Consider the following 11548-nt stretch of genomic DNA (forward strand, 5'->3'; position numbering starts at 1 on the left):
GCAGCCTTGTCTCCTTAAAAAAAAAAAATGCATTGCCATTTTAATGAGATCTAAGGAGCAATAATAGGATAATTATCTTTTGAACACACAGGCCACTGTAATGCCCATTAGTTTTTAATGCTGAAAACAAAGTTAAGAGACTAAAAATATGTATTTTTTTAATCCCTTCAGAAACTTCACAGAGAAAACAAGAATAATGTCCATGAAAATCAGCATTCTCTTTCTTAAAGAGGTACAATACACCAGAGCACTAAACAAAGAGGGGAGGGAGTTTAATCTGAAAACACTTGGCAGGCAGTTAAGCTACCCATCCTACTTGCTTGTTTCAGGTGAATGTATTTCCCATGTCAAACTAGCTCTCTCCATCACCGTTTGATGAGTTTGTATTACTTCTGATCCTTGATTTTCTGCTGAAGGAATAATAGCATTCATGTTTTCGAGCAGTGGAAAAACAGCTGTCCAGCAATGTTGTTGAGCACATGTTGTGCAGATTTATTTATTTTTTTTAAATCTAATGGGAAACAGTGTGTTTTAAACACTTCTGGTAGAAGGACGAGGTAAGTTTAAGTGAGAGAAACAGGAAGATGAAGCATATTTTGGTTTTAAGCTGGGGAACTGTTATACTAAGTATCATGTTACACCTGTCGTCTGTTTTCTCTCTCTTTTTTTTTTTTTTCAATCTCCCTGACAAATGGCTGCTAATAAATAGATTTAAGCTGTGCCATCTGCTGTTATACTACAAACCCATTCACAGCAGCCTCTTGTTTTCTATAGCACTACATTTAATCAATTTTCTTTTGCCAATGACATTCAAAAAACACACACATCCAGGTGAACCAGACAATTTCAAAACAGTGCTAAGATGCAGAGAGTACCTCCTCATGCATATGTTATATGACATACTCTTTCATTAACTAGATCCGGTTAGTCTTGGAGTGCATCTTAGCTGTATTTATTTAAGGGAGCCTATTTATTAATATAATTTACTGGAAAGGGCAGGAAAAGCCCTATATGGTTATATTACATAGCTGATTAAGTAATTGAAGATTAGATCATGATACTTTGCCTCTTGGCTCTCTTCCAGGATCATATTTCGTCCTTGATTTGCAAGAATTTTATTTGCTAGGGGCAAAATACTGCCATTGCTGCTGTTCATGACAAAATAATATTGACTTCAGTGAAAACAGGAACTGGTAGCACTAAAGTGTATTTTGCTGGGCAGAATAGCACACTGTAGCCCTAACACAATCTGTCCATCCTCGTGGTGGGAGTGGGAGCCCCGTAAATAGCAGTTTATTAAAGGCAATGTGCAAACACTGAAAGTAGATTTGTCTTGCTCTCATATATATAGGGGTTAGCCACAAATGAGTAAATGTGATTTTTTTTCCCCCCAAAGAGAAACAAAACTGTTTTTCAGAGCTATGGCTACCTGTGTGAGGAAATACAGATACATTCTTGTCTGGCAATAGATTAAATGCTGAAAATAAGTAATTTGTGCTAGCTACTGCTATTATGACTTGAAAAAGTTTTAGATCATTTTAACAATGTGCTGCAAGTTTCTAAACTGGTGTTTTTTCAGTCCCGGAAAAACAATAACAAAACAAAACACTAAAAAGAAACTAAATAAAGCTAGTCTGGATTTAAGAAGTCCCAGTTACACAAAAATATCAGTGAACTCAAAGAGAGCTGCAACTGCAAAGCACTATTAAATAAAGAAGACCAAGATGTGAGGGGGCTGACACTGCTTTCCCCATCTTTGGAAGGAAAACCCCTTACAGAAGCAATGCTTCGTAACTCCTGCTCGTCTCAGGGATGAAGGCTGACTGCAGAGACATTTGGCAAAGGATCTTGAAAGCAGAAGGTGAGAATGAGTAATATAAACTTATGCAACAGCAGATTTTACAGTTGTTGCCTTTACGTATATCTGTGCTCATGGATAACTAACTGTTAAATAATGATTTTTGTTTCTGTGAAATGTAGGTTCCTTTTAAAAGGATTGTTGTTTTTCAGATAATCAGAGAATAACATTTCCAATGGCAATAACATCAATTTAATGTGACAGCTTGTACGTAATGCTTGCATAATAAAATGTAAATTGAAAGTTAAAACCATATGCAAAAACAAAGTTACATCAGTAAATATTGGTTTAAACAGAGATACATGCATACTGTATTCCCCTGATTCTAATTTTTAATGTTACTGTGACGTGGCTAGCATTTAAAATAAATTCTCTTAAGAGTAACATGACACTTGCCCTACCTTTCTATTTCATGTGTTTTTATTTAATACTGTGTTATGAAGAAAGATTATATGATTGGAGAGAGACTTTTTACATGGGCAGATAGTGATAGCAATAGGGGGAATGATTTTAAACAAAAAGAGGGGAGATTAAGATTAGATGTTAGGAGGAAATTCTTCTCTCAGAGGGTGGTGAGGCACTGGAACAGGTTGCCAAGAGAAGCTGTGGATGCCCCATCCCTGGAGGTGTTCAAGGCCAGGCTGGATGCAGCCTTGGCCAGCCTGGTCTGGTGGGAGGTGTCCCTGCCCATGGCAGGAGGGTTGAAACTGGATGGTCTTTAAGGTCCACTCCAACCCAAACCCTTCTGTGATTATTTATGGGCCTGTTTTACTGTTAAATGGTGAGTATACAAAGATCTAAATGTTGCACAAACTTTAAAGTTTATTTAATCTTTAAATTTTTAAAAGTAATTAAATACAAACAGAATAGATTACCAAAAAGAACAGTAGGCCACTGCACTATTAGATGCTTAGATATCTATTTGCTAATAAACACTTTTTCTCATGTACCAAAAAGGATTCGTTGTCAACACAAACGTAGGGACTACAATTTCTTGACCTAAAGATTTGAAAAAAGAGGGAGCTACATTTACAGATTTCAAGTGTCTTCAGCACTTCTGAAAATCTTGTTTGATTCTTAAATATCTCTATCTTTCATCCCCCAGACAAGTCACATGTCTCCACTGTCTTAGGGTGACATCCATCTTTTTTCTCATACTGTGTCATTAATTCTGTGTACAAAATACCTTAGTCATTCTTCTCCTTCTCTGAAAATGAAGGATTTGTAATACATTTTCCAACTGTAATCTGAAGCTGTTATTTTTTTTACAAAGATATGGGTAGTAATTGTGCTGGTGTTCAAATAACATGACCATTTCCTCTTGTTTCCTTTACTAAAAAAAAATACCTTAAGTTCTATACTGAAGACTAACAGTCTGCAAGGTACCACTAAAAAAAGATGGTTGATTTCCAAGGATTACCTCCTCCAAGCTCAAGAACAGTCCACCCCAACATGCAGAAGTTAAAGCAAAGGTGGCAGGAGCCCTGCACAAATGAACAAAGAGCTCATAACAAAACTCAGGCGCATAAAAGAAGCATTCAAGAGATGAAACCAGCATCAGGTAATTCAGGTTGAACAGAAAGGCACTATCCAAACATGCAGGAGTGGAGTAAGGAAATCCAAAGCCCACCTATAGTTGAATCAAGAGTGGGACATGAAAGGCAACAAGAAGCTCTTGTTAATCAGGAAGCACTTCTTTTTTGCAGTCTCTCTCCATGGAGATCTTCATGGAGCCGCTTGGGCATGGCTCTGGGCAGCCTGCTCTAGGTGGCCCTGCTTGGGTCGGACCAGATGACCTCTAGATGTCCCTTCCAGCATCAACCACTCTGTGATTCTGTGTCATTCTGTGAAGAATTTCTGTGGGTATATCAGCAGCAAAAATAAAAATTAGGAAAAATGTGGGCCTGCTGCCACTTTGCCTTGTTTTCTGCTGGTAGGACTAGTCTTTGGGAATCTCAAGCCCCTGGGCCATGGGGAAGTCTGGAGCAAAGAAGATACACCCATGTTGCACGAAGATCAGGTTAGGGAGCACTTAAACTAACTGGACATACACATCAGAAAGACCGAACAGATGAGGCTCTCTGCAGGCAGATAGGAACAGCCTCGTGTTCAGAGGCCCTGGCCCTCATGGGTGACTTGAACCACCCACCCCTATGTCTGCCGGAGGGACAGCAGGGCATCAGCAATCCAGGAGGACTGCTGGACTCCTGGAATGCTTTGATGATAAAGTCCTTATACAAGAGATAGAGGAGCCAACGAGCGGAGGTGCTGTGCTGGACCTAGTTCTCACCAACAAGGAGGGGCTGGTGGGAAACATGAAGCTCGAAGGGCAGCCTTGGCTGCAGTGACCGTGAAATGGTGCAGTTTGGGATCCAGAGGGCAGTGAGGAGGGAGCACAGCAAGCTCATTACTCCGGATTTTGAGAGAGCAGACTTTGGCCTATTCAGGGATCTGCTTGTAGAGTACCATGGAACAAACTTGTGGAGGGAAGAGGGGCTCAAGAAAGCTGATTAATTAATATTCAAGGATCACCTTCTTGAAGCTCACGAGGGATGCATCCCAAAGAAGAAGCCAGGCAAAAATGCCATGAGGCCTGCATGGATGAATGAGGAGCTCCTGGAACACAAAACCAAACCAAAACAAGCAAACAAACAAAATGGTTATCTTGTGCTTGAATTTTTAAGAGTAAGATGGAATTTTTATTACATTCCAGGAACAATTTACATATTAGGTAAAAGACAAGGCAGATAGTTTAATTCTGGCAGACACATGAATGGTAATAAAGTAAGGGTGTTCTAATTAAATTACAAATCCTGTGTTTAAAGACCTTAATTAAAGAAAGAAATGATTGTAACATTCACTTTTCAAAGCAGTCTATTATACAAAAAAGTAACTGGAAACAGTCAATGTCAAAATTGTCCCTGCTACAGAACGCCGTTGCAGCTTTGGGCTTCTGGAGCTTTTTTTTTTTTTTCCCTTTCTTTAGAGGTTGAGCTGTGTCCCTGCTGCATAGTGTGGTTTGCATAGGGTTAGGCATGCCCGGTGGGTGAAGCTAGGGATGGAGAAAGCCTTCTGCTCTCTGTACCCAAAGAGTCTCAAGAATCATTGTGGAGAATAGAAAAGAGAAGAAAAGCACGAGTTACACAGAGATAGTCAAGCAAGATATTGCATGCTGTCTTTTCTCAGCAACTTCACAGGAAAAGGCTCTTCTTGGCAGGTGCATTGAAGTGGCATTATGCCACTCACTGCTGGGCATAACAAATTTACTAGGTCATTCCTACCATAGAAAAGTGGATTAGGATGGTTCACTGGGATAATGCTGGATTTCTTGCCAGGCTTTTGGCAGGAAATATGAGGTCTGTGGCAGAACTGATGCATCAAATATTTGCTTGATTACACCTTTTAATTCTTAGGTTACACCTCTTTAATTCTTCACATTCTGTGAAGAATCTCTCTCTCTCTCTCTCTCTGTCTCTCTCTCTCTCTCTCTCTTCTCTTACACAAATAAAATGTTGAGTTTTATAAAAACTGGATGAAATATCAGAACTCCTCCTTTCTCCCTTCATACATTCCTGCTGTGAACATGCCACTCTCTCTGGACCATAGTGCAGGACCTCGGCCTCAACAAGTCTCCTGATCCCCAGTTAGTCTCTGCGCCTGAGCTATTATTCACACTTAGTCCTACGTCCAGCCATCTCTTCTCCCATGACAGGTTACAGCTGGGACATGAGCTCCTGCTCTTTGGCTTCCGCCCCTGCATCCTGTTCTTCTGCCTCCAGTGACTCCTGCTGCTGGTTTTTCCCTGCTGCCATTGACTTAGGTGATCTTCGTCCTCCTGTGTCCCGCACCAAAAGAAACAGTCTAGCAGGTTCAGATGTCAGGTATGCAAGAGAACTGATGCTCCAGCTTTCTGTCTTGTGATGATCTCTGTGGTGCCAGATAAGTAACTCTGGATCATTTTCAGAGTATAATCACATGGAAGGTCATTCTTCACATCTATTAATTTTCTCAAAAGGATCTAGAAGATCCCAGCCATCCTTAAGATCACCCCCTGTTATCTCCCAAATTACTGAAAGGGCCTCAGAGGACATCAAAGTCTTAATTCTCAGGCAAAAGCCTATATATGTTCTTTAGACAGGAAAGGGGCTGAGCTACATGATAGAATCTTGTTTGTAAAAACTTGGCTTAGAAGTCACAGCAGCGAAAGATATGGGAAAGATATGGGAAAATGTATATTCTAGAAACTCTTGCAAGAGCCAGCTGTCAAATTTTGTTGTGTTGTGCTTGAATATGCTTTGTTGCCATTGTTCTTTTTGGATCAGTGCAATAACATACTGTATAATCCTAAAAAGAACTACTTTACTAAAATTAATTTCTCTCATTTTTCCCATGCAGTCCTGCTTCAGATTATACTGAGGAAAAGTACAACTATCATAACAACAGTAATTGAAAAAAAAAAAAAAGGTTTTTAGATATCAAACTTTAAAACTCTATGAATTCTTTGGATTTATTTTTTTCCCTAGAGTTGTCAAAGCTTTCCTAAATACTAAATGAGCTGTAAAACAAAACTATATGAATCCCACTTACACAATGGTTAACAGTGATTCAGAAGACAATTCAGGAACATAATATAGATCTCTATTCTAAAATTATTTCAGAATTAGTTAGCTGCTGGAACACTTAAAGACAAGTTATAGTTCTTGTCCAAACTCTTAACATGATTTGGGAAAAGTTCTGCTTTAATTTCAGAAGAAGAGTAATTTAGTGATCCTTAAGTAGAGATATTTCAGTGGACCATGAGGGTTAAAATGAATCTTTTTCTTCTTTCCTTTCTTTTTCTTTAACAGATTAGAGAACACCTGGGTTTGGATTTGCATAAATTGAAAATTAAAGATCCATAGGGCTGTGTTTGTCATTAATGTTTATTTTTTCAACTTCAGTGCATCTGAAGAAGTAAAAGATGTCTCACCTTCATTATACTTGGTGAAACAGCAACTTTGACATCCTGACATCAGTATATGTAAAAAAAAATACAAATCTGCCTCCAATGTACTATAATCATCTGCAGGTAATTTTTGTCTTTCTTTTTACAGAAGAGAAATGAAGAGCCTATGAATGATTGCACCTTCAGATGAACTCATCACCTGCACCTGCCTTTATTTGAATGTGCAATATAAAATTTAAATTAATTCATATTTGGGTGAATATATTGTGTATATATAGCTATTTACATACTTATATAAAAATCAGTGATTGCTTTCATCCTATTTCTCCACTTTATGCTTATGATTGACTGGCAGGCTGCTAATCAAGACCCTGAGAGTGTGGGGCCCCTGTTTTCTTTTGGCAGTGTAGGCCTCACCCCTTTCCAACAGCTTGGCTTGAAAAGTCAAACAGATAAACAAAACTCAAACACAAAAATGAAGCATACAGAGAGTGAAAGAAAGGACAGGTTACCTGGAAGGAATACAGAGTCATTGTCTGAGCATCCAGGGATGAAGTTATGAAAGCTAAAGCCCAAATGCAAATGAATCTGGCCTGGGATGTCCAGGGCAACAAGAAAGGTGTATGTACACACCTAAATGACAAAAGGAAGACTAGGGAATACTTAAGCAAATTGGACATGCATAAGTCTGTGGTCCCTGATGGGATGCACCCACGTGTGCTGAGGGAGCTGGCAGATGTTATTGCAAGGCCACTCTCAATAATCTTTGACTGATTAGGGCAACTGGGAAGAGTGCCTGAAGACAAGGAATTGTCACTCCTATCTTCAAGAAGGACAAGAAGGAGGACCCAGGGAACTACAGGCTGGTCAGCCTCACCTTGATCCCTGGGAAGGTGATAGAACAGCTAATCCTGAAACTCTTTGCAGGCACATGAAGAAGAAAATCATCAGGACTAGTCAGCACAGATTCACCAAGGGGAAGCCATCGCTTGACCAACCTTCTACAATGAAATGACCAGCCTGATGGATGAGGGGAGAGCAGTGGGTATAGTCTTCCTGCACTTCAGTAAGGCCTTTGACACTGTTCCCCATAAGATGCTCATAGACAAGCTCTTGATATATGGATTGGATGGGTAAACAGTGTGATGAATTGAAAACTGGCTGAACAGCCAGGCCCAGAGTGTGCTGATCAAAGTCTAGTTGGAGGCCAGTAACTTGCAGTGTACCCCAAGGAGTTAATACTAGGCCCAGTCCTGTTTAACACCTTCATTAATAATCTGGATGATGAGGCCCACATCAAATTTGCAGGTGACACAAAACTGGGTTCAGTGGTTGGTACACCAGAGGGTCACGCTGCCATCCAGAAGGACCTGGACAGGCTGGAGAAGTGGGCTGACAGAAACCTAATGCAGTTCAATAATGCTTTCCATCTGGGTGACCCCCTTCATGCTGGGGGCAACCTGGATGGCAAGTGGCCTGGCAGGAAAGGCCCTGGGGATCCTGGTGGACAGCAAGTTGAACATGATTCAGCAGTGTGTCCCTGCTGCAAAGGAGGCTAATGGTATCCTTAGCTGCATTAGGCAAAGTACTGCCAGCAGGTCAAGAGAGGTGAGCCTTCCCCTCTGCTAAGCACTGGTGAGGATATCACTGGAGTACTGTATCCAGTTCTGGGCTCCCCAGTACAGGGGACAGATGGAGCTACTGGAGAAAGTCCAATGAAGGGTCACAAAGACGACTAAAGGACAGAAGTACTTCTCTTGTGAGGAGAGGCTGAAAGGGCTGGGACTGCTCACATCGGAGAAGAAGAGGCTCAGGGAGGGTATCATCTATGTATCAATATCAATACCTGAAGGGTGGTCGCACAGAGGATGGAGCCAGGCTCTTTCCAGCGGAGCCCACTGACAGGACAAGAGACAACAGGCACAAACTGAAACATGGGAGGCTCCTCCTGAACATCAGGAAGCACTTCTGGGAAGTTGGATTAGAAGATCTTTGAAGGTACCTTCCAAAGGAACTATTCTATCTATTTCTTTACTGTGAGTGTGACCGAGCACTGGCAACAGGCTGCCCATGGAGGTTGTGGGATCTCCCTCCCTGGAGATAGTAAAAAGCTGTCTGACATGCACCTGGGCAATCTGCTCTAGGTGTCCCTGCTTGAGCAGGGGTGGGACCAGATGGCTTCCAGAGCTACCTTACAACCTAAACCATTCTGTGATTCTTTGATTCTGTGAAATGCAGATAAACTGATACTGCTACACCAGGGTTCCTAGGCTCCACTCCTTCAGAACAAAAGCGGTTTGCAAAGTATCACTTCACCCACTTCAAGCCCTGCCATGGATATGCGCTAATGGCCAGTGATCAAACACCTTACAGACCTTATATTTCTACTATAGCCTGTCTCTTTAGGTGTTTCCTTCTTTGCTGGTTATGAAAGAACTATGATTTCATATAAATTAATTTTCTTTATGAGCAGACTCCCACTATCTTCAACCTTAGAAACTCCTGTATCAGATTACAAAGGTCCTCCAACAACCAGCTGTGTTTAATTGCAGCCAGCCCAGATCTCATTTTTTCTATTGAGTGGTTTGATTTCCTCAGACTTACTACCAGTCGGCTGGACAGGCAGCAGGGCTTAATGTTTTTCAGTTACTAGCTTTACATTATGGTGAAGTTGCAAAACACAATCTTTAATAAAGATAGTGCTCAGAAAGCTAACCTAAGGCTTTTGTTTATACTCTAAGTATAAATTAATCCATTAGTGAAGATAAGGAGGATTTGGCTGTAGCAAGGAAATAAAATTGCTTGTAAAAGATGTTATATCCCCTAGGATAGATACTTGAAGATGCACTTCAGAGAGAAATCATAGAGAACTCACAGTTACAGAAATATTTTTCCTTCTTTTCAGTTTGACAAGCAAAGGAAAAAATTGGTACCATTTTACTTTGGGAGATTTACCTTACTTCCCACAGTAAAAGTTCATTTTTGAATTTTAGAACCAGCAGGAAAAGTCAAGCTAGTTTCATCTGGGAGATTTTAACAAGTTGAGAGATTAGCCCAGAATAGTTCAAAAGCTGAAGCAGTTAATGGTTGAAGTAAGGCACAAGTTCAGCCTAGCTCGCTGGTGCAATGCAACACCCTCGCTGTTGTGTTTGGGGCTCACTGCATTTCTCTTTTGGTGAACAAGCAGTTGATGGTGCACTGCTAACATATAGCCTTTTAAACAAAAGTTTTGTGGGGAGATTATACTACCTTTACTTTCAGAAAAATTGGGAGCTTGTGGAAAATGCACTTCATAAAACGAAGACCTGAAACTCGAGCTGTCTTTTTTAACAGATACTCTTATTTCATGGAAGGATTTTTCAATATAGTAGCATTTATAATGTGCCTTTGGCTTGTCCATTTGTGATCTATTCCCATCAATACCTGCCACCTGTATAGATTGCACAATGAATATTTTAGAGAGAAAATTTACTTAGGAGTTTAATCCCTGGGTAGTAAATATTAATTAGGCACTTAAATTATTGTTTTTAAACAGCTTTTGTGATATGGAGGGCATGTTTTCCTGTCAGCTGCTCCACATTTATTTTAAGCATATTAAACTACCTCAGAAATATTCAGTGCATGAAAACCTTTTTATGTTTGAGTGGATTAAATATACAAGTCCAAATTAATGCTACAAATTATATTTACATAATTCATTCTCCACAAAGGAGAATTTGTTTTGCATGTGTAGCTGTTAATATATGCAATTGAAGATGAAAACACAACACAATATTGTTGCCCACATTGCTAATTTGGACTAAGCAGAGTTTACAGACCATTTCAGCCCCTTACTTGCTTGGTTGCCGAATCTTTCTTTCTGTAGCTGTGTTTCACAATTAAGCAGCATGTACATGTGTTCCCAAATAAAAAGGGCCTTGCTAAGTAAACTCAAATAGGACTTGCTGTGGTTCTTAAGAACATAATAATGTTTAAAAAGCTATTATTAGTATTTTGGTATTAGCATAAATAGGAAAAAGCAACTGGGGAGAAGTAAAGTAATTGAACAGAAGGCTAGACACTAATGTTTTTGCTTGTTGATATGAAACATCTGCAGGAAAAACTAAGCTGAGATAAAATACTATTTAGTATTGGGCTTTGATTTAAAAAGACAAAAAGTTTTACAGACTTAACAAGGGCATCCAGTCATTAATCTAACATTGAAATCAATGGAAGTTATGTGGCTAAATCCCTTTGCCATTCTGAAGCCCCAAATCCCTTTGTAATTTCCAACACCTGAAACCACTTGTACATTTGGCACGGTTAATGTTGTCAATTTGTTTTGCAAAATAGAACACCCTTATTACCCTAATACTTGATTTTAGAAAATGTGCCACGTATCATTCTAATTACCAATGATGGTCATAAAAGCCATAAGTGTAAAGTATACAGGCACTTTATATGACATCTGAAGGCCTTATCTTAAATGATTTGTATTTGTTTAGTTGTTCTCAAGAAATCAGACTCCCTTTTTTCCCCTGTTGTTCACTATTAGCTTTATCAATGAACAGAAACATTGAAATTGTCTTCTTCTTCTTACTTTAACTTCTTTGTTTATTAAGGAGGAGGAGAAACCTAATCCAAAAGCACCTACAAGAACCTGCCTGGCAGTCAGATAAAACAGTGGAAGGCCAGGCATTATTTGAGTGTTTCTGAAAGTGGTCTTTAAGCTGAAGCATATTTTTGTCCCTTTGTTGACCTCTGTC

The 11548-nt window shown here is 39.8% G+C and overlaps 1 long non-coding RNA gene across 1 annotated transcript; it reads left to right on the plus strand.

Annotated features, from left to right (window-relative positions):
• Positions 1-327: 327 nt before the first annotated feature.
• On the plus strand, positions 328-11272 carry LOC308186169. The gene is made up of 3 exons (XR_013943940.1): positions 328-1861; positions 5571-5739; positions 6952-11272. It is a non-coding gene; the product is annotated as an uncharacterized lncRNA (long non-coding RNA).
• Positions 11273-11548: the final 276 nt, after the last annotated feature.

The sequence above is a fragment of the Anser brachyrhynchus genome, assembly GCF_964034855.1.
Source record: "Anser brachyrhynchus genome assembly, chromosome: Z".
NCBI lineage: Eukaryota > Metazoa > Chordata > Aves > Anseriformes > Anatidae > Anser > Anser brachyrhynchus.